The sequence below is a fragment of the Syngnathoides biaculeatus genome, chromosome 18 (genome assembly GCF_019802595.1).
Source record: "Syngnathoides biaculeatus isolate LvHL_M chromosome 18, ASM1980259v1, whole genome shotgun sequence".
Taxonomy (NCBI): Eukaryota; Metazoa; Chordata; class Actinopteri; order Syngnathiformes; family Syngnathidae; genus Syngnathoides; species Syngnathoides biaculeatus.
The window spans coordinates 11,112,896-11,138,709 of NC_084657.1; the positions used below are offsets into that span (position 1 = coordinate 11,112,896).

The 25,814-nt window shown below is 45.3% G+C and overlaps 1 long non-coding RNA gene across 1 annotated transcript in view; it reads left to right on the forward strand.

Moving 5' to 3' along the window:
* Positions 1-25,814, forward strand: part of LOC133492170 (uncharacterized) — a 70,482-nt gene that overhangs the window by 13,883 nt on the left and 30,785 nt on the right. The window contains exon 2 of the long non-coding RNA XR_009792566.1: positions 1,150-1,317. This is a non-coding gene — a long non-coding RNA (uncharacterized LOC133492170). The remainder of the gene's footprint in view (positions 1-1,149; positions 1,318-25,814) is intronic.

Consider the following 25,814-nt stretch of genomic DNA (forward strand, 5'->3'; position numbering starts at 1 on the left):
TGCTGGCGCAAATCCCAGCTGTCATCGGGCAGCAGGCAGGATACACCGTGAACTAGCTGCCATGGCACATGTACACAGACAACAGTCACACTCACAATCACACCTACGGGCAATTTAGAGTCACCATTTGATGCGCGTTTTTGGGATGTGGGAGGAAACCGGAGTGCCCACCCGGAGAAAAAAACCCACGCGGGCACGGGGTGAAAATGGAAACCTCCACACAGGCCGGGCTGGGATTTGAACCCCGTTCCTCAGAACTGTGAGGTTAACGCTTCACACCTGCGCCACAGCACGAAACAAACGTCACATTTTTAAAAATGAATTGAATTGAAGCGAGTCGACGAAAGTATTGCAAATGCAATCTCGACGTGATTTAAAATGCGTTGTGTGTGTGTGTGTGTGTGTGTGTGTGTGTGTGTGTGTGTGTGTGTGAACAATGACAGTGGCTGCTCGTTTGCTCTACTCCGGCGGCATCCCGCGTCTACTTGTGAGGCCTGCATTGCTACATAATGACACACGCAAATACACACCGAGGTACTTAGCAGGCAGCTTGAATACTGTGATTACTGTGATAAGTACTACCCCGAAGGTGAGGCCGGCACGTCTGTCCTCTGTGCAAATAGGTGGAGGGATTATTCGGCCCTTTAAGAGCTGTGTCCGTAATTATCACCACATAACACCAGTTTAAACTTTACCAGTGGAAAAAGTGTTCGTTCATTCGTTTGGCTCACTACAAGCGGAAAATACCGAGGAAATTCACCTATGGGAAAGTCCTTTGACTCATATATATATCAGAAAACGTGTAAAAACAGGCCGCATCGGTCGCGTTTTACCCTAGAGGAGACTGTGGAGAACTGCACTGTGAGCTAATTGGATGCTAAAGTTAGCACGCGTGTTTTATTTTAGCATCCTCGTTGGGAAACTGAAGACCACACGACGGCTGTGGAAAAGAGCCTCATTTTATCGATAGTGTGCCTGTGGTCATTTTTATTCAAGATATAAGATTATCGTAGCGAAAGACAGCAATCACCATGGAAACGGACATTTAATCTGATAGGAGACTGAGGGCCGCTCCCGTCGTTTGCTGACTGCGCTGAATAATACTGCAAGCCAACGTTGTGTGTGTGTGTGTGTCTTTGTGATTTCCAGACTGCGAAATCCAGACCCCCCCCTGTTTGAAAAGATCGGTCGTCGTGATATTCTAACAAACGATCCGGACTGGAGGATGAGGATCGGCTCGCCGGATCCAAGAGGATACTGTGGACCACTGCAGCCGCGTGGAGACTGTGGAGTGCAATACTGCAAGCTCACCGTAAGGTAAGACCGTTATTGAATGCAACCGTTCGAGCGAGAGTCCAGAAAAGGCAAAGAACACAATTAGGGAGACTCGTTTCATCCAGGAGGAGAATGCGGGCTTGCCTCCCAGCTAAGTGGAGACTGCGGCGGAGAATCCATCATGCTAAATTTAGCTTGTGTGTTTATTTTTTATTCATTGGTCATTTGAAGATGTGCCTCGAATATCTAACAACGAGCGACCAGCAGTGGTTTACGGACTGGAGATGAACAAATACTTTCAGTCCGGACTTCAATACAAGGACAGGTTCTGCAAATAGAGCTACCGATTGAATTATTATTATTATTTTTTTTTTTTGTAAAAGTCGGGTATAGTCTTTGAAATATACAAAACTGCAACCACATTTTCTTACAACTCGAAAGGTTTCATTCGCGATCGGAGAAGTCTCGCGCCGTCTTCTCGATTCGGCGCGTAATCAAAAGATTTAACGTCAGTACATCCACCGGTTTGTTCCGCATTTAGGAACAAATTCCCAGCAGGATTAAAGTGGACTTTTTTTCTTTTCCTGCCGCTCATTCCGCTCATCCTTTTTCTTTCCACTCTCAAAATTCTTCAGATCGCGCGTTGATGAATTGTTTTTCAACATCTGGACTTCTGCAGAAGCAGAATGTGCCCGAGCGAGATTTATGGAGACGCTTTACGGGGCCGCGTTGCGCAGCGCCGGCCCTTTAAGATAAATCCCTCCCTTTTTGCTTCTCTTCGTGCTGGTCAATATCTTCCATTTTGAAAACTCAGTCAAAATAAGGTCATTCGAAAGTCCCTTTATCGACTTGCCCACTGTAGCATTAGCTTAGGTTGTATTTCGCATCCTAGCAACACAACGAACATCACCTGACTCTGGAACCTTATTTAATGTAATTTTTTTGCATCAACGTTTGCAATCAACTCAACATACTAATAACATCCTGACAAGATTTCCCCCAAATATAAGTCGGTCAAAAATCCTGAATCCGGTCCGAATTGCCAATTCCACTTGACTACAACGCAGCAAGAATTTTTGTTAAATGTATTTTTGGTTCTGGAGAAATTGAATTTGTGTGTGTGTGTTTTGGAAATGGGGCATTTTGGGGGGCATGTGAAATATTACCAATGGAAAATCTGGTTCAAAAACACAACTTTAAATTAGCGTAAAACTTCAGATTGCCTGACCGAGTTTTAGTTGAAATGATCATTAATAAATTCGACAAAATGTTGAGATTTTAAAATAAACCACAGATGCCAGTCACTTGTCGTGTCGCTACGATTAGCTTAATTTAGCTTTGCCTCGTATCTATTAACTTTAGATCTATGTTGCTAGTCCACATGCTAATGAGACACGTTTTTGCTAGCAATCTTGTTTAGCATTAGGTTGTGTTATTCAGCATCATAGCTACACAAATAAAACTTGTCTTGCGAAATGTCCTCTTTAGCATTTTGTGTCTTTTACCATTATGGCAACACAACAAATGTCATCTTACTAATCTTCTTGCTTAGCATTAGCTTGTGTTGTCTACCGTAACAGCTACATACATGCTATTTGACATACCGCTAAGTCACATTTTTACTAGGAGCCTCCCGTCAGTGTAGCTTCTTTTAGTCCTAAAGCTACGTTCAAACCGACATGCTAACAACATACCTAGTCATGTCGAGAGTTGTTTAGCATCACTGCTCAAATACGGACGCCATTTTCTCACGCGCAGTCTCGTGGAGCGTTAACCTTTTATTTGCAGAGCCTCTCTGCTTCCTCATTTCTGGTCTGAAAGTGAACGGGAATGTGTCCAATTTTCCGTCCTTTGAGGCGCATGACTTTACATTACCCCCCCCCCCTCTAACGTGAAAAGTGCAAGTCAGTCAATTTCCTTTCGAGACGACCCGATGAAAGGACTCGTTTTTTTTTTTTTTCCACAAACTTTGTGGCGTGGAGGCGACCGCTCAGCACATTTTTCAACCAATAGCGAGACCGGCGAGCGCATTGCCACGTGGCAGCCATCTTTGCGGACCGTGTTGAGACGTGTTGGTGCACCGGGCCGGCCATTTTTGCGGAAGATGTTACTGTTTGTGTTTCGTGTCGGCCATGTTTGTGGCGTGTTTTGCATTTTTGTAGAAAATGCATGTACCGTTATTCCTGGCCTACAGAGCGCGCTTGGTGATCAGCCTCGACACACAGAGTTTAACGCTAACAGAGTGGCGCTAACTTGACGGTGCTAATGGTAGCGCGGTGGAGCTAAACCGGCGGCTGTGAAAAAAGTCGCGGCTTATAGGCTGGGAATTACGGTAGTAGAATGGCTGCTAAGATCATTTCTATGTGCACTTTGTGGCATTGTTGTTCATCTTTGGCAGAGTTCGTAATACGACTGAACGCTGCAGTTGTCTTTGTTAGGGAAGACGTTTTGTTGTTTTTGTACAGATGTACTTAATTTAACACTTGTATGTGCTAGGATATTTTCCGTTTGCGCACGTTGGCAAAGTTCAACTCGCGTAAGACGTCTCAGAGGTCGCAAAGTCGGGGAGCACCGGAGCCGACCCGGCCAGGTTTCGACCTGCTTTACTCCCTTTTGTGCTCCCCTGACACAAAGATTAATTGTGCAAACATCAGCGTTGCCCAAAATACATATTGAAAGCATTTTCAGGCAAACAGGTGAGACAAAACGAGCGTCGCGCACTTTCACGAGATCGCTGCGGCGACGGGATCGGAGCGTGCGTTCGGAGTCTCGCTTGACGGGTCCTGAAAAGGCGGACGAGGCCGTCACACACACACGCAGAAAGTGGGGAGGAAAAAAAAAAAAGCTGTCTGAGAAAAACAAAACGCAGACAGGAATGATGAAGACGCACCTCCTCTTCCTCCTCCAGCATGGGAAAACGCAGTCGACGCACACACCCCAGTGCAGACGTGTGTTTTGTCATTTTGTCACACATTCTGTGTTTGTGGCGTGAAACACGTCGGCCATGTTTGTGGAGTATTTTCCTGCGCCCGCCATCTTACTGGCAGCATTTCGTTTTGTTTGCAGACAAGCCGAGCTTGCGAAAAGTGGCGCACGGTGTCGGCCATCTTTGCAGAGTTATTTTATTTAATCCCCCCCCCCCCCCACTGTGTTCTCATTTCTTAAAATTTGAATACAAGGCCTTCGTCATGTTATCTATTAAGAGGCTTGTGTCTTTATTTATTTTTTGTTTCACATCAGCCACCGTTGGGCGGGAGGGGGGGGGGGTCATGCGCATAATTCACGTCCACCTTTTGGTTTTCATTTCATCTGGGAAGTTGCCGGACAAAGTCCCGGGCCGGCCCCCGTCCATCACTTCTTAGTACACACGCAGTCTTCATCGCCGCATCCTCCCTCCGAAGCAAAAGTGATGGATGTGTTTTTCAGAAGTCGGCGTCGTGAGCGGAGGGAGGAGGGACGTGGACAACGCCGCACAATTTACTGCGCTTTTCTGGAAATTCCAGCCGCTCGGAACCGTACGGAGGACGCAGAGTGGGGAATTTGCGGGCCTGGCGCTTTTATCTCCGCGCTCAGATCAAAAAACGGAAAAGTCTGCGGGATGAGCAACGGGGGTCAAAGGGCAAGCCACAGGGGCCGCGTTGACAATTATTTTCAAAACATTTTGCTAGCCTAACGGCACTGTTGCCAAAATTGGAGTTGAATAGTTTTGGAAATGAATTAACAATTTTCCTCAAGCGCGTACGTATCCCCACCCCTTACTCCCTTCTTTAAGTTGTAAAGGATGTAATGATTTGCTGGCTGCCGTCTTTGTGGAGTCCAGCGCAACTCGTCAGCCATGTTTGCGGAAATGTTTGTCACGTGTCCGCCATGTTTGAGGAGGGTTTTTTTTTTTTTGCCGCACATCCACCATCTGCGTGGAGTTAGGATCCTTGCGCGGCGGCCATGTCGATACCGTGTTTGCGGAGTCTGGTCCGACGTGTTGCCGCTTGTGGAACGGGTTGAGCCGATCTGCTGTCTCCGTGGAACCTCCTTCACCTCGTTAGCCGTGTTTGTGGCGTGTGCAAATTCACACGTTCCGCGAGAACCACTCTATATTAGGCAACATAAATGCATGTTTTATTGTTGTTTGGAAAAAAAAAAACATAATTGTGAAAGCGAACATTCATGGATGAATGTATGATATTGTAATTCCTATTAAAGATGCGACACTCATTGGCTATGGCATTAGGTACACCTACATAATCCAATACGCTGCCTATAGAGCTCGTGCGCGTGACGTCACCGTATTCACGGCGCCATATTCCAGGTCAAACAGAGCTGCTCGACATTGAACCGGAGGAGAATATTTACAATACCCGAGGCCTGTTGTCACAACAGACAAGACAGATATTCAAAGAGATCATTCTGTGGAATATCAGATGAAAAGATGAGAAAAGATTGATGGATTTTGGCATTTAAACGTGATGGATGGTGCCCAACCAAATACACACGACTGTGTAGCGATCGCTTAATTTCACATAGGAATTACTCTTCTCAAACTCAAATTACCAAGAAGTATTTGTAATGCCATGTATGTTGACTCATTTGAGAACTATGTGTATTAAAAAAAAAAAAAAAACTTTGGTCACAGAGAAGTTTACGGAGGTGTGTTCGTGTGGCCGCAATACCCTTCCGTGTACAGAGAAGATGACTCCCTGTCCTAAATTTTTTTTCCTCAATCATAGTTAATGAATGTGAGTTTGTGTAAAACCAGGCGTCATTTATTTAAATATTGGTATTTGTATTGAAAAAATGAGAAGTGTATAGAGATCGTGCACAACGAAATGCACGCACCTGTGTAGCAATCATTTCAGGTAGGAATTATTCTTTTCAATCTCAAATGATCAAGAAGTATTTATAACGGTTAATTAACTCATTTGAGAATAATGCATATTTAAAAAAAAAAAAAAAAGTTTACGAAGGTAAGCGTGTGCCAGTAATACACTTCTGTGTATGGTGGGAAATTTTTTTTTCCAGTCATAGTTAATGAAATTGTGTAAAACCGGAGTTCATTTATTTAAATATTAATACTTGTATTGAGACAAAATCTGAGTGTCTCCTTTGCTATGTCGGATTTATTCTTTATTGAGAACAGATCCAGCAATAAAGTATTTGTATGCGTCCAGACTTTTCTACACTTTCAAACTCTTCGGTGTAAATCTCGACGAGTTACTCACCAGATCCACGTGCAGATCCAGTTGTCCAAGATAAGCGGAACCGGGCTAGTAGTCTGATTTCTTATCAGAAAAAACATCGACTTCGGCATTAAATACGGGCCCTCTATCCCAAGTGTCTCTCATTTTTCCACGTACCTTTGTTTATTTTCACGTTTTAAACGTCTAACGGTATCGGACAAGACTCTGGGCGTCGTGCTACAAGACATATTTTCGTGTCGTCTCCAACCGACTTAGCATTGAGCAACGCTTTGCTAGACCGGCAATATGTCTACAGTCACGTGACGTAGGTGCACGAGCTCTACATCGCCCCAAAAATCGACGCGCTCGGCATTTTGTGAGCGCAAAACGGTTCAGGCCGGTGACGTCATTGAGAAGCCATGGCGACAGTTATGCGTGACATTCACCGAGTCAGTACAGTTTTATCATCTATGACTTCAAATCTTTTGTACCCACAAACGCAACATTGCTCCACACCTCAACAACATATATTTAGGATATGTTCCCAAAACATTTTAAACACTCTCTTTTGCCATTACTGCCGTTTTTTTTTTTGGTACCCCCCCCCGTGCCCAAGCCGAGCCAGGCACCTAGAAGACATACGCCCAGGTATGCATCAACAAGATACGTATATGCGACGATATACACACGCACTTGTGAGCACGTCCAGGGCCTGTGGAGGAGAGGGAGGACGACTCTGGTTAGCATCATCCAGGTTAAGAGAGTTTTCCCACAGTAGCTCACGTGATAAAATTCGACTCTTAAGTGCGCTCACGTCGGAGTCGAGGACACGTTTATGAAAAACACTCACACACAAAAGCACATTTCTGACTCTCTTAGTCTGTCATTTTTTTAGGAGGTGACATCCAAATAAGGGGCTTTCTAGCACGCGACGTGATTTCTTTTAAAATACATAACTGGTCGTCGTGTTTTAGGTTTAGGTCGCTTTCAAACGAGGAAACCACTTGAAGCCTCGCAGTTGTTCCGTAATTTAGTTAATGAAAAGTTAACTTCACCTCCGCCGTACGGCGTTCCTATTGCAAGAAATTTAAAAGCGAATACTTGGGAAAAATCAATAATGCTATAGAATTAGTTTTATTTGTACCGTGCAGTCGCGCGGCGAGACGCGTACGTCACCTGAGAACTTCCATTGTCCACTTAGCAGTCGGCGCGATTGAGTCACATGTTTGCTCTTGTACACAAACCCGCCCGACAACGAACGCTGCATTGCATTCTGGGTCAGTTTCCAACACACGCAAACACGACATGCACACATGCCGTACGGGCTGTCAGCGTACGCCGAGCTTGAAGACAAACACGGCGTTCGCTCTGCCTTCCGAAGGTGTCCGACGGCCCCGGTGGTCCCAGGAGCTTCGGGGGGGGGGGCTGCACAAAAGCTGACGGGTCAACGAGGCCGTCATGTTCGGGCAGAGCCACCTGAGAGAGGCTCTCAGCCCCGGCCGACGCACCCTCCCCTCCGTCGCCCTTGCCTGGCTCCCGAAAAGCCACCTTTGACCTTTACCCTCAGCCGTCCGAGACGGTTCTCTCCCTAGACCCGGATTGAGAACTTCCCAATATCGATCCGCAAAATATTCTTACTTTTGTCGGACTCTGATTTTCACTCGAGTTTCAAAGTTACATATACACTGTACAGTTCTTCTTGTTTTTTTCCTTTCGGCTTGTCCCGATTAGGGGTCGCCCACAGCGTGTCATCTTTTTCCATCTTCCTCACTTTATGTCCTCCCTCACCACATCCATCCACCATATATACCGTACAGTTAGTCATCCAAAATCAGTTGCTATAGAAAATATGCCAATTTATCGGATAGCCGATATCAGCCTTTTTCAATGTTAGCATGAATTAGCTGATTTATCCCCCCCCCCCCTGTCCACAATATACACTCCTGACATGACTTTTCTCGGGGGTGGGTCTTCCAGGTGCGTTTGTGCACTTCGAAGGCCCGTTTCCTGCTCTCTCACCCGCTCTGACCTTTTGCCATCAAGGTCCAGTAATCCTGCGTGTCAGACCGAGATCTTGTTAATATTGGCGTGACCCCGGGAGGTCAAAAGTCACATAAACACAGCTGGTCCTCTCCTCCTGCTTGACTTACAAAATTCATTTTCTCTTTTGCACGGGAAGAACACGCAAACTCCACACAGGTGGGTCCGGGATCGAACCCGGGACCTCAGAACTGTGAGGCCAATGTTTTTCCCGTTTTTCCGCCCAATATTTTTCCAATGCAAGTATAATAAGCGTCCATTATGCTCTGATATCTGTTGTTGTTGACGATTCGCGCTAACCGTTTTCTCGGACAGCAAAAATTGTTTGAGTGGTCTCACCATTGCTTGAAAATGGCAAATTTTGGACATTTTCCAAATATGACTGTCTTTAAGAAATGACCACGAAAATATAAAAAAAAGAGAATATTTCTGAAAAATCCAACTTTATACTCCACCCAAAGACATTAAAAACTGTTCACAGAAATAAAATCGTGTTGCTGACCGTCGCTGGAAATTCACAAATCTTCAGCAAGCCTATCTGCCAAATCATGGGCGGAGCATTGCTGTGTGGAGGCGGGATGATTGTAAATTAGCCACATTTATGTAAAAACTGAACAAAAAAACCCATGGGCACATTTTCAGAAATGTATAGATAAAAGATGAACTTTTCCTTGATGGGCAATAAAATAATAAATAAAAGCTAATATGAAGTTCAGACATCCCCTTTAACAAAATTAGTTAATAATAATAAAATAATAAAGCTACTAGAAAATATATGAGCAAATTCCCAGAGTGCAGCGCACCACCGCATGGCGCGCTAAAGTCTTCTCGCCTTATTGTTGTGTCGTCCGCCAACGGCGATGAGTTATCTCCCAAAATCGAAACTTTGTCAAAACAAACATTTTGACGCCCGCAATTCAGGCTGCGCCGGCTCGTCGGCGTCTTCCACTCAATGGTAACAAAACAATGGCCGCCAGAGGGGAAAAAATTGCCCTAATGGGGCGGCGCCATCAAGTGTGCCAAGGGCCAACGGTCGGGCGTTCGAGGCTCTCAGCGCTGTTTCAGAGAGAGAGAGAGAGAGAGAGAGAGAGAGAGAGAGAGAGAGAGAGAGAGAGAGAGAGAGAGAAGAGAGAGAGAGAGAGAGAGAGAGAGAGAGAGGAGAGAGAGAGAGAGAGAGAGAGGATATGAAAATATGTTATGAATTGTCGCCATTAAGGAGAAAGCGTTGACGCTCCCTTGTGATCTGGAAGTAGACGTCATTTATTGTCAATCGGTGCCAAGAATTTGAATCCTCACAACTCCTTTCATGTTTGTGCAGAATTGGCGCAATTAAGACAGAATTAATTAAGAAATCAAGAAGAAATATCAGCAAAATGTTTGCAGCCCTGTCGTTCTCATGTCTAAATTATTTTCACACTCTGAACACACATGCCGCGATCCTTAATCCGACATTCCGACGGGAAATCCGTGGAAGCAATTGTAGGAGAACCCTCAAGAACATTTGTGAAGTGACGTTTATGAATAGAAAATATGGACGGAGAGGCGAAAGCAAAGACGCGGTGTGAATTTAGCGTGACTCCCTAAGCCGGCAGCCGACGCCTTCGCGCTCCTGATTTGGGGTGTTAGGAGCCGAGATGTCAAAGTAGCGATGGTTTCGGATTTGGGCGGCCCCCTTCGAGAACCGCGCTGAGATTTGAGTTTGAATTTATAGCCTGATGGCGACACACTTGGCTCCGTCCCCCGCCCCCTGAACCATTTCGCTACTCCTGTTTTATGTAACAAAGACTGGCAAAGTCAAATTGTTTCATCACAAGGTTCTAAAGGTGGGTGGGAGGGGGGGGGGGGTTTCCCAAAGTTTCTGAAGGAATTATCCCCAAATTGCCACTTTATAAACAAATGCCTGACTTCCTGTTCGATTCCGACTGTGGGCCCTTGAGACTTTTTCATCTGTCCTGTTACGATCGACAACGTCCACCCAGTTTGTTGTCAATCGGTGAAAATGATGTCTGTCCTTTGTTTTTTCTAACTCGCCATTCAGGGCTAAATTGAAGGAATTTGGCCAAAATGGCCGACTTCCTGTTCAATTTGCAAGACTGGTCCTGAAGCTTTTTCAAGTGTCTTATGACAGACATGTCAATGCAATTTGGTGTGAATTGTGAAGCTGTTGACATGAATTATTATTATTATTTTTTTTAAGGAATCACGAGTGAAGGATTTTGGCTAAATTGACTACTTAAAACTATTATTGTTCACGTTCTGGTTAAGTTTAGGCGTCGGGTCGAATGTGTGGCCTGTTTTTCTTACACTGTTGATGATGTTTTAGACGCGCACAACCAGCTACATCCATCCATTTTCTTTCCTGCTTATCCTCACAAGAGTGAGCAGGGAGTGCTGGAGCCAATCTCAGCAGGCAGGAGGCGGGGCACACCCTGAACTGGTTGCCAACCAATCGCAGGGCACATAGACACAAACAGTCGCACTCACAATCGCACCTAGGGGCAATTTAGAATGTCTAACTAATGTTGCATGTTTTTGGGATGTGGGAGGAAACCGGAGTGCCCACCCGGAGAAAATCCACGCAGGCACGGGGGTGAACATGCAAACTGCACACAGGGGTGGCCGGGATTGAACCCGGGACATCAGAACTGTGAGGCCAACGCTTTACCGCCCCAACCAGATTACGGTACTTGTGTATTTGCAGAAAGCAATGACGGACACGCACACTCAATTTCAGGCGTACCGTCGCGGCGTGAAACTCTGCAGTAATGACAGTCAGGTCGGCAAGGCATGAGGGTGACTGTCGTCACGGCGCTCCGTCAACACGCCTCATCTGCTTCACTGGCAGGGCTTCAACTCTCTCACGACAGCAGTCAAAACAATACGACGCGCTTCCAAATTGTGGCAACGCATTTGAACTTTCGGCTCACGAGACGTCCCTTTTTTTTGGTTTGTTTTTTTTTGTTTTGTTTTTTGTTTCTCGCTGCCGTTGTGAAATTGTCTGCAAGTCTATTTGGTCAGTCAACATGCATTACTCCTCTCAGTCTGACTTTGGTTTCTGTTCAAGCCTCGCCTTCAGCTCAGTCTGATTTGCGTTAAAAAAAGACCCCCCCCACCCACCTCTCCTACAAAGACAAATCTATTTCAATTCATTTTCAATGGGAAAGATGATCTTGGTTTGCAATCATTACACAAATTCCATTTTTTTTGTGGCATTACTTTGTTTTTCATAAAATGATTTGCAATAGCTTGCAGAACAAATCTCAGAAATCCGCTGTTTGGCAACAAAACCAACGCCGACAGAGGGGGAAAAAAAATTGCCCTAATGGGGGCGGCGCCATCAAGCGTGCCAAAACGGTTGGGCGTTCGAAGCTCTCAGCGCCCGATTCCCTTTTGCAAATGTGCAACAGGTTTAATACAAAGTGAAATTTGAAGTGCAGAGTATCATTTTCTGCAAATTTTTATTTGGTCCAGAGAGGGTAAATAGTCTTAAAAATATTAGTACATTCTTGGGGGGTGGGGCGGGGGACATCGCAGGTATCTGAGTGAAGCCTGTTTTCATGGGTGCGGCCATCTTGGAAGTGGAAGTTGGCCCGGTGTTGCACTGATGAGTCAGAAAAAGTGCTGAGTGCAGTCAAGGACCGCCCTTGATATGCCAAAAATATTCATTTTCTGCACTTCACTTGAAAATGACCACAATGAACTCAGAAGCCAATGCAGCTCTGTTTTATCTTTACATTTCCCAACAGTGACTTTTAAATCTACACGAAAAAAAAGAAGCTTTTCAGCTCAGCCTTTTTGAGACTCCGTGTTAGTGTGAGCGAGCGCAACACGAAGCCAAACAAGATCTTAACCGCACGAAGCCCTTGAGGAGAAATCTGCCACTCAGGCTACTTGTAGGATTTCCACTCTGAAACCTTCAGAGCTCCTTTACACCGTCATTGCGCTCCGATTAAGGGGCAGAGCCTCCGTCGATGTTTCATGACCGCCGATGCCGTAAACGACACGCTCGGTGGGGGGGGGGGGGTACGGCGCGAAGGCCGGCGATGGCGTCACGACGATCCGGCGGCGCGGACCTTGAAAGGCCCACTTTGAACGAGGGCCGGGCTTCAAATAGCATGTCATTTAAGCCGGTTAAGTGGACAAATTCTCGCCGCGCGCCAGCATTTCATGCAGGATCGTGTGTCCCGGCCGCCGTGAGAATGTGAATAAACACGGCTAAACTGGGATAATTTCAGGTTCCGCGGGCGTCGGGCGCGACCGCAAACGTCGGCGAGCGATCGATCGCTTCGCATCTTCGTCACGAAAGGGGGAGAAGGACGCCGAGCTTTACCCAGAGGCAGCTGAAAAAGCACACAAGCCGCAGGGTCCATTAGGGGGCTGGCGGGCGTATTAAAGGGGCCGCTGCGGTCGCCTCGACGCCCTTTGGAGAGACGGGATCCGTGCCGTCGAGGGCGACCAAAGCGGCCCGGCAAATTCGGAATTTGGGGGCATAAACAAACTTGTGAATTGATTACAAAAGCGTTAACGGGCCTCGCGAAAGCTTAGCGCAGACGACGTCACAGTTTGACTTTTTCTTTGGATTTTTGTGGGGAAGGGACACCCTGGAACAGATGTCTTGAATAGTTACGTGATTTTTTTTTTTTTCCTCCTAACTTGAAATGTATTTCAATCTTAGTCTAGCATTTTTTTTTTTAAATTCTCAAACTAGATTTCTTGCTTACGCTGTCCCAGGAAAAAACCCTTTCAAAAAAGATACTTGATTTCATTCTTGTAATATTATCTTAATACGACAATAGAAGAAAACTGTCAAATATGTGGGAACATTTTTTTTTCTCATTTTCATTTAAAATAAAAAACAAATTGTAGTATCATTAAGTATTAATTAAGTATCCTTTTTTTCCTCATTTGAAAAAAAAAAATTCTATTCTGAACTTTTTTCAGTTGAAGCGCCAAAGTATTCATTTGAATTTTTGGGGGGCTTTTTGTGGAAAACGACAAGTTAGAACAATATTTCTTGAATGTTGAGCCTTCCAAAAAATCTTTCTTGAAACAAAACCTTTTATAAAAAAAAAATAAAAAATTGTATCCTCAATTTTTTCTTTAAAAAGAAGAATTTGAGCTAAAAAAAAAAAAACAAACAAACCTTGATTTCAAATTAGGTTTTGATTAAAAAAAAAAAGTCATTTTATTTAAAAAAATCTACATGAGTATAGTATTGACTTTTAATGCAAAAAAATTATACTTTGTCAGTATAAATTAAAAATGAGATATTCTACATCCAAACAAAAAAATTCTAAATCTGGATTTCTCATTGGAAAACAATTTAGAAATGTATTTCCATCTAATAGGTGCAAAAGAGGTAATCAGTGTCACTGTTCATTTTATTTAATGTATTTATTTTCTCTCAGGATTTCCTGTCAGAAAGCGAGCGAAGCCTGCAGGGCGGCCTGTCAATCATCACTGAAACGCTACGAAATGAGCAAGCGTGTTTAAAGTATGCTCTCATACACAGGCACACACACACACACACACACACACGCAAAAGAAATGTGCAGGAACATGCGAGATCTTTTGTACGTGAATGGAAAGAAGAATGACACACCCAACCAAACATCTTTGCTGAGGCATTCAAAGAAACACGGCATGAGCTCCTTTTTGTTCTTAAATGGACCAGAACAGAACCACTGAGAACTAGAGTGGGCCAACTCCTTTTTTTTTTTTTTTTTGTTTTGTTTTGTTTTTGTTAATGAAAGAAAATGGAGAACAAGGCACATGGAAGTTGAGTTGCAATTGTAACCTGTAGGGGGCAGTCCGTTATTGTGCTTTTCCCGATTCATCAGTGCAACAATGGGCCAACGCACAGTTATATAATATCATAAATATCTTCCCAATTCCAAAAATTAAAATGTAACTTATCTCTGTATTGTGTACGAACTTTTATCGAAACAAGTAGCTGAGCATTTTTTTTTTGGGGGGGGGGGGGGGGAATCTGCGTTTTTAAAAGAAGGTGTCGACGAAACGTGGTGTCCAATCCGTTTTATGTCGTCTCCCGGGCCAACGAAAAGTGCCTATCGCCACGTTTTTAAAGCGCGCGTCTTGAACCTGTTGCGGAGCTCTCGTGCCGACATGGACAGTAGCCTGTCAGCCCTTCGCAGGCGCCATCTGCACTTCATCACGCAGACAGATTCTTGTAATAACCCCTCTCGAATATCAGTCTTTTTCTTTTTTTTTCTTCCCTCGCTCCCTCTTTTTTACAGCAGACCGCGAGGCGAGCCGACGTAGTGCGGCCGCGCGGCTTAGAAAAAAGAGCAAAACGTCTCGTGCGGTCGACGTTAACACAAGTCGCGCTGGAGCGATGCCACTTGAGCCTCGTCGGTTTGAAGCGTCTGTAATACAATTTTCTAAGGAGCCCTGTAGTTGTTCCAAATGGAGGCCATTATGATTGGAAAAAAAAAAAAAAAAGAAAATAGAAGCGATGCCGCCCGTGCAATTCGATCTGAGCTTTTGAGTCATGCTTGCGGTATGTAGGCCAGCTATCGATGCTAAAATGGCGCTTACCTTTCCCTCTTCACCTCCACTCTGCCGTCTTCCACCCCATTTGCCCTTTACACGGTGAAGTGGAATGTAAGAATTGAAAAAATATACTTCTTAAACAGTATTTCATCATCATTTTTTTATATTTATACCCATAACCCCTACTGACTTTTTTTTTTCTCAAAAAGGACTTTTCCTGAAATATTTTTTTTATATTGGGTGGAAAAAAACAAAACAAATCGGAAATAGGATGATCTGTGAAATCTAAACTTCTTGTCAGTGTATTGCAAAATAAATAATTAATATCTTATCAATGCTGATTTGGATGCGATTTAGGATTCAGCGTCTTGCTCATGGGGCATTTGGCAGCAGACAGTTGGAGTCAATATTTGAACTGCCAACTCTATTTTCAAGACAACTTGTTATACCAAGTGAGCAACTGTCATCCAAGGTTTAGTAGTGACTTCCATCCATCCATTTTCTGAGCCGCTTATCCTCACGGGTCGCGGGAAGTGCTGGAGCCTATCCCAGGGGTCAACGTGCACCCTGAACTGGTCGCCAGCCAATCGCAGGGCACATAGAGACAAACAGCTACACGTAATCGCACCTCGGGGCAATTTAGAGTGTCCAATTAATGTTGCATGTTTTTGGGATGTGTGTGGAAACCGTAGTACCCAGAGAAAAGCCATGCAGGCACCAAAAACAATTTATGCCAAATTTGTTGTAAACGTCGGTATGACTTGACAGTAGAACGTAGGTAAAATAGTGCCGGGCAGGCATCAGCAGCATTGCGCTTGCTTGTTTCCTTGGGCTGCACTAACTTTTCGGAAAATGTAAAGTTTTTTTTCAGAATGTCCCACCTGCGTGGGGGGGGGGGGGGGGGGTGGCATCTCTTGTTTGGCAACAACTGGGCAGACAAAGACACAAAAGCATAGAAGAAGAGATTTGATAGGAAGCAGAATTAGCCACATTTCTGTTTGAATGGGTAAGACTTTGATTTGATTTTCAATTGATTACACATTCATATTTTGTGTTACAGTAACACTCCGTTAGGAATAAGTCAACGTAGCAGTCAACGTGGTTAACACTAGCTTGTTCACAGCGCTAATCCTAGCTTAGTACCGCTAGTGTTTGTTGAAGCTGCGTCGGCGCGCTCTTTGATTATTTAGCTCGCGTCGCGCTAACAACATTGTTGTCACTTCTTTTGTCGCTATTTCAGCTCGGCGACACTTTTGGCATCCTCTGCTTGTTTGAAAAGTTCCCACCTCCTCTAATTGACTCCTCTTCCAGACGGGAGGCAACATCGACAATCGCGGGATAACGGCCGGCGGGAGACGTGCCGTTGGGTGCCCCCGAGCTGCCTTAGTCGGTCCCGCTACCTCGCTCTGAATAAATTCGAGCGAAGGTGGTAAAACTCGGGGGGGGGGTACTCGACCCAAACTCTGCGTAGCTTTTTAGTTGGCGCATTTGTCCGTGTCTGCGGGGGATTTGCGATGCATATACATGAGCGTGGAGGGCCAGGTTAAGTGGGGAGGAGGCGGCGGCGGCGGCTTGCGGAGGGTCAGGAAGAAGCCAATTTAGGTGTGGTGGGAGGACAAAGGAGAAGAATGGAGATGCCGTTGTTGGGGGGGGGGGGGGGTCTTAATGTAGCGCCCCGCTAACAAGCCCCCATCTCTGGGCTTTAGGGCTGATGTCACCGCCGCGCCGCCTCCACCACTCGCGGCGTCTACGTAATTACTCGCGCCGTGTTCGCCTCCCGCCTAGTTGTCTTCGCAGACCAATTTGGAGTCGGCGACCGTCTTCCCCGCCGCGCTCGGCATCGTTTGCCGAGCCGAAACTTGACAGCTTTTCGGGTTATTTGGTTTTCTTTTTCTGGCAGGTGCTCTGTCGGCAAAAATCTTCAGTGCGTGTCGGGTCTTGGTTCGTTTGTGAGTGGAACGGGCAAAGCAAAAAAAAAAAAAAGAGTCAGGCAGACAGACGGACAGGTGTTTGTTTTTGGGACACTGGACAGGAGTTCTGCAAAGAAGCGCTTCGGAGCCCGTGAGGTTACAGGTCAGATGTTTTACCGCAGGTGCTGTCTACCACAGGAAATGGTTTAAAGTCTACAGCTAGACTGAAGTCCCCCAAAACCCCCCCCCCCCCCCTCGGTCTGATACTGATTATTAGCAGGCAAACAAGCCGATAACCGATATCTGTAGTAAATTTTGGTGTGAAATCACAGACAGTAGAATATTTTTTCTTCTTCATTGACTGCAGGTAAAAATATTTCTGCGACCACGATTATAAAGCGCAGCTATCCACACGTCACATTTTGCTCAAATACTTTGTTTTCCTTCCTGCGTTCAGGCAGCTTATCCTGGACTTCTTGGATACAGAATTTGCAACTTGCCGTCTGAATATATTTTATTCCAGGGATGTTATTTGTCCACACTTTTTGGATGAAAAGTTTTGTTTTTTCAGCGACTCATAGCAACAAGCAGTATATCATGCACTGTCTTGCTTCTTTTGAGAATACTAGCCTAGCCTAGCGTAGCCTCACAGTTCCCAGAATGCAGTCCGGCCTGCTGAGAGTGAAATTTCATCAAATTCACTCGCCGAAAGTCTCCTTTGACCCCGTAAGACTCGTGGAACGGACGCTCTCCTTCGGGGGGGCTCCATCTGCACTTGATCATTCAGCGGACGCTCCGCAAACGCCGCGCTCGTCTCACTGTCAATCAAAAGGCGCCGGGGAGATGAGCGCCTCTCTCAAACGCTGCGCTCCCTCATTGCAAAGCTGAATTTTGATGTTTTTGACATCTGTGTTGAACAAGGTGTCGGACAAATCCGTGCCCCCCCACCCCCCTCTGCGAGGCTTAACGCGGCTACCGAGGGAAATCACGCGCCGTGCCGAGTGCATGTGTGTGTCATACATATCCATGATGTCACCTCCAACTGCACGCCGTCCACGCGCCTCTGCTGCGCTTTGCTGTTTGAGCGACTCGCGGGAGTAATTGGCAGGTTTGGAGCTCCCCGGCCTGGGCCGCTCTCAGGGGGGGCACTTAGAGGCTGACACCAACCCCCCAGACCCCCCCCACCACCACCACCACCCCCTTCCGCGTAGACCTCCACTCGTACAGAATGCATAAAAGCATCTCAGGCGTACGCTGGCATTAATTCCTGTCCAAAGATGCGAGAGTTATTTAGTTATTTAGTCTAAGCCTGTAAATAATTATGGCGGCATCAAATGTAATGTCATTATAACAATCTGATTTTTTTGCTTAAATAGTTTTGATCAGTGTGGAATATCCTCACGAGGGTTAGTGCTGGAGACTATGCAAGCTGTCAACGAGCAAGAGGCAGGCGGGGTACAACCTGAACTGGTCGCCAGCCAATCGCAGGGCATACGGAGACAAACAGCCGCGCTCCCAATCACACCTAGGGGCAATTGATGTTGCATGTTTACGGGGATGTGGGAGGAAACCGGAGTGCCCACCCGGAGAAAACCCACGCAGGCACAGGGAAAACATGCTAACTTCATACCGACGAATCCGGGATCGAACCCGGGACCTCAAAACTGTGAGGCCAACGCTTTGCAGCTGATACACAGTGCCGCCAAGAATGTTCCAAGTGATTTTTTTTTTTTTTTTTGTGTGTGAAAATCCATACATTAAGATTTAAAATCTCTATTATTGTACCACTAAAACAGTTTCAAAGTCAGAAAAATGTATTGTGAAAAATAATCTTTCAAATATTAAGAAAATCAGTACCGTAAATGACTTAAAACAGTCAGCAAAGATTCCCATTGTGAAAATAACGTCACACTATCAGGAAAAATGCTAATAATGGAAAAAATATGATTGCTACTGTTTTTAATGAATAAATTTTTTTAAAATTCCATTTTCAAATCTTATCGGATTTGTTCTTGTAATATGAAACCAAATTCAATGCAAATTTGATCCTGAATGTACATTTGGTGGGAACTTCTTTTTTTACGTTTTGTAAGCCATTCATTCATTTATTTATTTATTTTTGCCATTCAGTGATTGATGCAATAGATGGCAATCGTTTAAAGCCTTTTCGGAGATCTGGCTGACTTCAATATGATTTATGGTTTGTGGAAAAAGTGTGGCCATTTTGTCGAATGAATGCGCAATTGTTGAACGCGAAATCTTTCAGGGCACGGCTCAACTCATCCGCGCCGTCGTCGTTAATAATTCCGTTGTCGTCTCTTTCACGTCCACGTCAGTCGGCGTTTGTGTTTTGCCAATCGCTCGTGGAGAGGCCTTGTTGTCTTCTTGCGGGTCCGCGACGGGACCTCACGCGCAACGGCAAACGGCGCAAAAGTCAACGCCGCAATGAAAACATCACCCGGCGAAACCTCGCGTGACGCGCGGCGACGACGTCGATCGGCGTGGAGCAACCGAGCGTGGGAGATCGCGTGGGAGGCCTTCTTCTATTTCTTCTTCTTCTCCTTCGCCGTTTGGGTTGCCGAGCGGAACCTGATGCAATTTCATAAAAGATTCTTAGTCGCCCTCCCCCGTTGATGCATACACTAATTCCTTTTATCGTGAATGGAATAGAACTTCCCTTGTCGCGTTGCTATTGTGATTTAATTTTTTTTTTTTTTTTTTTTTTTTACCATATTCATATCGATGACTTATGAGTGTAGTTGGAGGGAATTTGATTGCGAGATGAAAATTCAGGAGGCCTTTTTGGATGGGGGGGGGCGGATTCAGCGCCCACAGCATCTGTAATTTGAAAGAACATCTCAGTTCTTGACCATTTGCCTACCATTTCACGTACTTTGCAAATTTATTTCATCATAAAAATTTGCCCAATTTAACAATACGTCATGTGCTATATTTGTATTGTTTTTTTTTTTTTTGTGTGGGGGTGGGGGTGGGGTGAGTTTCCCCGGGCTTCTAAACCAAAACTGACGAGGAAATACCCTGTGTTGACCTTAAGTTGACCTTGAAGGTTGCTTCATCGATTTTATCATTGGCCAAATTCCCAAATCGCGCAACGTGGGCCGGCGCACATGTTGCCTACTTCGTTATCGGGCTCGGTGCAGCCGACCAGGACGCGACGACAGCCGTTGGAGTTCCTCAGGTGTGTCCGCAGGTCGACCGTTCGTTTGTGATAAGCCGCTTCTTGAGAGGAGACGTGTCCCCCCTCCCAAATTTATGAAATGAGTCCAGTGAGAGATTTATGTCCACTCCAGCGCCTTTAAAAACGGACTCATAGTTGGTTATTGTACTTAAGCCCTTTTTTTCCCTGTTATTTCTATTATTATTATTAATTAGACTTCTCTCCTCTTTACCAGATTAGAAATCACTTTTTAAAACACTTCTGTTTTTCCATTATTTATATATTTTATTGAAGTAAAGGTGAATCAAGTACTTCTACCTTTATCTATCTATCTATCTATCTATCTATCTATCTATCTATCTATCTATCTATCTATCTATCTATCTATCTATCTATCTATCTATCTATCTATCTATCTATCTATCTATATCTATCTATCTATCTATCTATCTATCTATCTATCTATCTATCTATCTATCTATCTATCTATCTATCTATCTATCTATCTATCTATCTATCTATCTATCTATCTATCTATCTATCTATCTATCTATCTATCGCTCTCTCTTTTTTTTCCCCCTCCTCAAAACTAGTGTCGAGGAATTTGGACCTGAATTATTCGCTAACCTGCTCAATCGGCGCATCGATTCGTGTTGGACAGACAGACAGACAGAGAAACTTCCCCAGCGCTTTCCCACCGACTGTGGCTTTTGCCGCCGGCGAGGCCGCTTAAAGCACGACGTCGTCAACCGCGATAACGCTCGCGTCACTGAGAGAATGATGAAAATTTTGAAGCGTTGAGAAGCGGGCCGTCGCGTATTAAAGTGAGTAACTTGCTGCTGGAAGGCAAACTGGAAGTAAAAATAAACGCATCAGTACTGTAGTTGATCTACTTTAAATAGTTTGTGCTAACCCTTCCCCTTTTGCATCGTTAGAACCGCAGTGATGATAATCACTGAACGGCGCTGATCGAATCGCATTCTACCGGGCTAGTTTCAGTGCCTCGGTTCCTTTTGGAAGAACAATGGGATGCATCTCCATGCAAGCACGAGGCAGCTTCCTTCTTCCTGCCTGCCCGTCTGGCTGCCAGAACCAGAAATCCAGAACCAAAGTGACGTGCGCACATCTGCAAACCCACAATCAGCCAAAGCAAAACAAACACAAACACTTGAGCAATTTGTAATCGTTGAACGTTCAAAAGAGACGAGCCGCAGGATCAAGATAATGTTTTGTGATCTGCGTCTGCGTGAGGTTTGTTTACCTCGCTCAAGCCCGTGGGGGGGGGGTTCTGTTTTTTTGCCCCCAAAACTCAGATTCCCGAGTAGTTTGGTGACGACACGGGCGGGCGGGCTCTGTTGTGCGTCTGGGCCGGGGAGGTAAACATTGTGTGGCAGCTGCCGCCGCAGGGGGCTTTGGAGCCAAACCACTTCAGAGCTTACGTTTATGAAGTCAACATACGTGATCCACACGGGCATCGTGGATCTAATTCGCTTGCCGAATTTGGGGGTTTTCTTGCTCAACAACACCAAACAATGAGGATCGGCGGTGGATGTCAATCAGTTAGTAGAGCAGGTCTTCGGTCAGCGGTCCCAATCTCAGCTCGGACTGTTGGCTGTCAAAGTGTCCTCCTACGTCCCCCCCCAAACAAAGAAGATCCAACGTATTGTATTGATTTTTTTTAGCAAAATCGTCAGCCATGTTTCTGGACGGTGTGGCAAAGTGTCGGCCATGTTAGTGGGATGCGTTGCAGAGCCTCTGTCGCGTCTGTTTTGGCCTTGCACACCCTTGTCACTTGACTACGTACACGACAGCAGTATGAAAAATTGTACGAAGGTAAATGTTGAGTTTTGATTGACCCTCTCAGAGTGGTACTCATTCAACAAATGTCTTTCGCCACACTTTGCTTGTTGTTCCTGCACTGCATCGCAGAGCGCTTTCTAATATTTGGACGATCCCTTAAGCCCGACTTTCACGCTTGATCGAAGCCCCCTCAGTTGATCTGGCGCATCAGTGTCAAGGACGTTCACGGGCGGCTTGCCGTCAATCCGCGCCGCCGGGAGCGTTCGCTCGTCTTTCGGGGCGTTGGCGCGGAGGCCAAAACCAACTGTGTCGCATTCCAGTGATGCTTCGGCGCTCAAGTAAATCAAACCAATCACGACTTTATTCACATCATAATAAACCGTCGACCAATCAAAGAGATCGCGCCGTCAAACTGGCTGCACACGATGCGCCTTTTAAACCTGACCCGCACCGCGGAGGCCTCTCAAATCAGAAGGCGCGACGTTTTTAATTAGGTACCGTTTTGATAAATAAAAGCAATGACTCGGCGGCACGGTGGATCAACTGGTAAAGCGTTGGCCTCACAGTTCTGAGGTGCAGGGTTCAATCCCGGCCCCGCCTGTGTGGAGCTTGCATGGGTTTTCTCCGGGGGCTGCGGTTTCCTCCCAAGTTCCAAGAACATGAATTCGTTGGAGGCTCTAAATTGCCCAGAAATATGATTGTAAGTATGGCTATTTGTGCCCTGCGATTGGCTGGCGACCACTTCAGGGTGTACCCCGCCTCTTGGCAGTTGACAGCCGGGATAGGCTACACCACTCCCTGCGACGCTCGTGAGGATTAGCGGCAAAGAAAATGGACGGATGGATCATAAATCAAATGCCAACTTCACCTATGAGAGACAACTGAGGCCAATGCATGGATCAAAAGAGCCCTTTTTATTGTCCGTCATGAAATTTTCATTTCACGCTCGAGTTGCATCAGCAATACCTGGCGTCGTACGACAACGTCTCATTCGTTTGACACGTTTGTATTTTTCCCTATTGCATGTTCAAAAGCAAGTACTTTTTTTTTTTTTCATCCGATAAGGGTTAAAAAAAAAATGTACTGTGTAAAAATGAGATTCGATATTTCAAAGAGGCCCACAGTGTCACCGGGCGCCACAAAATCAGTTTTTGTGAGATTTTTGTAAGTGGGTTAGCTCTCGAACGTTAAAAATACGGCATTTGCCGTGGCTCCATTGGGGGTCGGGAAGCCACCCGGCGTATTCACCGGTTCTGCCGCATTGTCCGTACGGAAGCGGTCCGTTCTCGTCGGGCGTCTGTTCAGACATGACTCCGGGATGAAGGCGTGTCGTCGGGGTTGTTACTTCCTGTCCCGCGTTGTCATCGGTGGGAACCTCGCGCGCTCGCTTTGTGTTGGCCCTGCGGCTACCTGCTATTTTGTGTATGTGTCACTCTGCTTTTGAGGTGTCAGTCAAATGTAAATCCCTTGATAAAAGGAAAGGGCTGCGTCTCGGGCCCATCCCAGTTTTATTTCTTACACCAAGGAAGGTAATGCTTATACTTGCTTTTTTGGGGCCCCGACATGAGATTGTGTGCGCATTTCGATCATTCCAGGGCAAAAAAAAAAAGCCCACGACCCATGATTAAAACTTAGAAAGTCAGCCATTTTAGTTTCAAGCAGTCTTTAGGAGGGATTATCGCCTCATAAAAAAAAAAAATTTAAAAAAAATCCAAAAACTTTTTTTGGACCCTGATACCACTTTGGCCTACTAATATGAAATTGGGAGTGCACGTCTATTTTAACAGCATGCACAAAAACCTCTCAAGGACCTCTGGCTGAAACTGAACAGGAAATCGGGCATTTTGATCTGAATCGATGATGTTTGAACACGTTTTACAGCTCGTCCTTTGAGGAGCTTCCACTAGAGAATTTGTCAAGGATTCATCATGCTGCGGGTGTTCAAAATGAATGAATCATCAATTTCTCAAAAATGATTTTCTTATTATTATTCATCTGCCGTAAGTGGAGTAGTTCAAGTATCTTGGGGTTTTGCTCACGAGTGAGGGAAGAATGGAGCGTGAGATCGACAGACAGATCTGCAGTGATGTGGACTTTGCATCGGTCCGTTGTGGTGAGAAGCTCTCAATGTACCAGTCGATCTACGTTCCGACCCTCACTTATGGGCACGAGCTGTGGGTCGTGACCCAAAGAACCAGATCCCGGATACAAGAGTTTCCTCCGCAGGGTCTCTCCCTTAGAGAACGGGCGAGAAGCTCGGTCATTCGGGAGGGGGTCAGTGTCGAGCCGCTAACTCCTCCACATTGAGAGGAGCAAGATGAGGTGGCTGGGGCATCTGATTCGGATGCCTCCCTGGTGAGGCGTTCTGGGTCATTCCCACCGGAAAGAGATCCCGGGGACGACCCAGGACACGCCGGAGGGACTATGTCTCTCGGCTGGCCTGGGAATGCCTCGGGATCCCTCCGGAAGAGCTGGAAGAAGTGGCTGGGGAAAGGGAAGCCTGGGTATCCCTGCTGAAGCTACTTACCCCTCACGATCCGAACCGTAGAAGCGGTAGAAAATAGATGGATGGATGATAAAATTCTACTTCCTTTTTTTGCAAATTATGAATATCTTCAGGTATCTTTCAAGTATCTTCTGGAGTGGCAGTGGATCGATTGCGTCGATCTTGAAAAGAAAGAAATTCCTCTATTTCCTTTTTGTCCAGAAATTTTGTTTGACCGCTTTAGTTATCAAGCAAACAAACGGCGGTCCAAAAAGTACCCGATAGTAGTGGCCGGACACGCTAATGCGGCGCTAACTCACTCGAGTACGAAATCCAAGCGTCACAAGGGCATTCACGTCGTGCGCTCCATACATTAACGTACGTCTAAAATATCCCTGAAAGGTTTGTTGTGCGATGGGGACAAAGAGTGTGCAAAAAGATTCCCGTTGGCACGGTAACCGCGATACACACTACCTGTATATTGTTTAAGGGAGAGGCCCGAGGCGGACAAGTTAATCCTCTCCAGGAAAACCAAATTACTGGATAGACTCACCTGTCGCCCTGTAGCCCCGCCCACACGACCACATCACCATAAAGTGAAGTCTTTATTTATTTGCAACATAAACGTCGGGCAGATGCGGCAGCCGCTAACCTGACGTGAGATTTAAAATCTCGCGTTTTTCCCCGTGTAGGAGGTGAGAAGATATTTAGGATGTGTGCGGGCGTATTTAATACTTTTAATGAGCGGATGCTGACTCATCGTGATGCACACAAAAACGAGGCACCAACCGCATACGCCACGGACTGTATACGAGAGTACTACAATTACTCTCCACTCAAAACCATCCATTTCACGTTTAATCTTTGTTTTTCATCCAAAAATCAAGGGGTTATTTGCAACGCGTAAAGAAAGGAGCGACAAATATAGTTTTGGATTGTAATAACGTGGCTATTACCAGCTAATATTGTCCATATAAATGCATTTTAACGAACGTCCTATGAAAAACTTGCATCTGCAATTTCATTTTTTGTTTTGTAACCGGAGATCTTCCAGAAAATAATTTCATGTAAATCAATTCAATCATTTTTGTCTTAGTTCATTAAAAAAAAAAAAAAACAGGCTAAAAACTTTGACGAATTTGTAAAATTGAACAATACTGCACAAACATTGTAGATTTATTTTTGTCAAGTGTGTTTTGTTGAAAACAGATCATAAAATGTAGACTTGGAAATCAGTTTTGCAGTTCCACAGAGGGCAAAACAAGAAATTTCAGCAGAAATATCAAACTAAATACATAAAAGAAAAATTGTAAAATGATAGCAAAATATGCAGCTTTGCACAATTTGATTTTGATTTTGTTCTTGGAGTGTGTGTGTGGGGGGGGGGAGATACAGTGAAATATGGAAAAATTTATTTTTTGTTTTCTGGAGATAAGATT